Source organism: Diabrotica virgifera, chromosome 4 (genome assembly GCF_917563875.1).
Source record: "Diabrotica virgifera virgifera chromosome 4, PGI_DIABVI_V3a".
In the NCBI taxonomy this organism is placed as follows: domain Eukaryota; kingdom Metazoa; phylum Arthropoda; class Insecta; order Coleoptera; family Chrysomelidae; genus Diabrotica; species Diabrotica virgifera.
The window spans coordinates 215872639-215875595 of record NC_065446.1 but is presented as its reverse complement, the minus strand read 5'-3'; the positions used below and the strand labels follow the sequence as shown (position 1 = coordinate 215875595).

At 31.7% G+C, this 2957-nt stretch overlaps 1 long non-coding RNA gene across 1 annotated transcript; it reads left to right on the top strand.

The window, feature by feature from the left end:
• Nucleotides 1-962: 962 nt before the first annotated feature.
• Nucleotides 963-1718, top strand: LOC114339178 (uncharacterized). The gene is made up of 2 exons (XR_003653868.1): nt 963-1060; nt 1359-1718. It is a non-coding gene; the product is annotated as an uncharacterized LOC114339178 (long non-coding RNA).
• The last annotated feature ends 1239 nt before the right edge of the window (nt 1719-2957 follow it).

The window sequence follows — 2957 nt, the reverse complement described above, 5'->3', positions numbered from 1 at the left end:
ACAATTATTATAAACTGGGAAATATCTACCACAGTGGTGCTATCGCTACGGTGATAGTTTAACTTCGTCAAATACCATTTGAAATAGTCAAAATGTAGAGATCTGCAACGAATAGCTGTGAAACCCACCTAGCCCATATTACAAGACCAGCCCATATTTACAGCCTTTCCTCTAGTGTAATGTTTTATACAGAAGTTTAATAACCCGCCTATTAATATAAACTCATCTGATCAGTTTTGGCAGGGTATCACTCCGTCTTTTCTTCGTTTTATTGTTCTCTGTCATCTTACTTCACAGGCTGCTGTGTGATTCCGTCCACTTGGTGATTAAGGTCCATTCCTTTCTATTTTTAGAATAGAATAGAAATATGCTATATTGTCACTGAAAATTTTTACAATTTTATGGACAAAGCTTACATACAGTCAAATGAAAAATAATATCAATAACAAATAACAACTACAATTTACTAAAATTAGATAAATCGTCAATTTTACTTTTGTTATCTACGTAGCTTTAATCGGTTGATATCTTCTTTGACCTGTACTTCATATATGGTCTTCCTGTATGTCTTTTATTTGTAGGTTTTCCCTTTTAACGTTACAAACGTCACATCTTTGATATTTTATTTTTAAATAATTATTTTACTTTATTTTCTTTAATATTTCATTAGTACTAATTTTCTTCTATTTGTGTTACCTGTTTTCTTCGTTAAAAACTCGTTGGCGCCCTCTTTTATCATCCTCTTTTATTATATTTTTTTATTATCCTCTTTTATTATCCTCTTTTATTAATTTCTTTTATTATCTTATATTTACTATATCTCTTTTCATTTAAATCATCGATTGAACATACTGAACGTACCCCGTACATTCTTACTCTGTAAGTAACTGTCTTTCAATACGGAACATGCCTGCTACTTCATAATACTTGGTCGTCGTTTTCAATGACAGTGTCACTTCATCCCTACCCGAAACACAAAATGGAAGGGAAAAGTTATTTCTTAAATAACCATGTAATGTGAAAAATAAATTATTTTTATTCAAATCATCTTTCTCTTGGGGTAAGAATTCATTATTATTTTTTCTTGTAATTACATTTCTAAATCTACCGGTTTTTTCTAAAATTTTTTATATCTGACCTCCAATGTCAAAAGCATGGTTTCTGATATTTTAGTTTTAAATATATTATATATTTAATTTACATATATGCACGTTTCGTAATCAAATTTTAACTATTCTCCTCATCTAAATTTCATTTAATCTATTCTTGTCATCTGCTACTCTCTCTGACGATTAGAATGGCAGACGGCACACGTTGGTTTATCTTCTTGATTGTTGATATGTATTTTATTGTTCTAGTTGTTGGGATTAAAAATCACCGTCCTCCCTCCGGGAGCCTCAACAATCGTCAAATCCTAATGAAAGTGGTGACATCGAAATATATAATTGTATAAAGTAAAGCGACTTCAAGTCGATGTTAATGGATTTTTTCCTAGTACTTAAATAGCAACATGGTGCCTTGCTCGATTGGTACGCGTGGTTCTTGCCAGTTCAAAAGACACAGACCAACTGATGTGTATGAAATAAAACTCAAGTTGCCAAAAGTGACATGACATGTCAAAGTAGTCAGTTTTTGATCATGACTTTAAAATGATTGTAGTTTTGGATTTAAATTTTAGTTATACTGTAATGGTTGTTATTAAATGTCTTAAAATGCAATTTAAATTATTTTACTATTAGAATCTATTATAAAAGTCTTAATATGCAACGCTCTATTAGAGAAAGAACTTATAAATTATTAAGTTGATGAAATAATCCTGTCGCCAGGGGGGGTACAACGGCCTCCTGTATTCAGATGGACTTACCCAAGTTTTTTTATGTATTTTGACCTGTAGAACACGAATTTTTTGGGTAACAGTTGATCCGGATGTCGATAAGATTGTTATAAACCAAGAAGTTGAGGTTTTAAACCAAAAATTGCAATTTTTCGATTTTTTAAAAGTTCAACCGCGTTCATTTCGAAAACTATGCATCCTACGAAAAAACTTGTAGGAACATTTTTTGGTTAGAATGACCCAAAAAATACAAAAAAATGTTTTGTTTTGCGAGAAATCGCTATTATGTAATTCCTCAACTTCTTTGTTTATAACAATCTTATCGACATCCGGATCAACTGTTACCCAAAAAATTCGTGCTCTACGGGCCAAAATACATAAAAAAAAACTTGGGTAAGTCCATCTGAATTAAGAAGGCCGTTGTACCCCCCCTGGCGACAGGACTAAAAGTATAATTCGTGGTTGAATCTATGACATCATAGGTAGTATGAAAAATTAATTTAGTTTTAAAACGAAATCAATGAAAAATATTATGTTTTACTGTAAACATAATAGTTTGTAAAGGGAAAGAAAAGAAAAGACATACAGTGGAACCCCGATAAGTCGGCCCCCGATAACCCGGAACTCCGGCTAAGCCGGACCGATTTTTATCAGACAAACATTTCAACAATAAAAATGTATGTAATATAATATTTGAGAGATAATGGGTATTTGTGTAATTTGAACTACATATACCATAGTAAAAATGACTCATGGCACACCACATTCATTGTCGTGTTATCGAAAACAACAGGCACCTGTAGTATCCTTTATTTATTTGAAACTGTCTTAGCATTGTTTAGAAAAGACTATTAAAATTCTTTTTTTAACAATGGTCTTAGTCATCACTGTTATTAAATAACATAACATCAGAGACGGTATTGTGTGTAGTAAAGTCGTATTATTCTCTTTCGTTCTGTAATCGTTCGTAAATCTATTCAGATTTTGTGTTTGCGTGTTTTTTTTTCTATAAGGGCAACAAAACGTAAAAATGTTGTAGTGACAATGGAAAAGAAACTAGAAGCATTAAGTAGAATTGATAAAGGCGAATCTTGCAGCATTATATGGTGTCGGTACATCTACA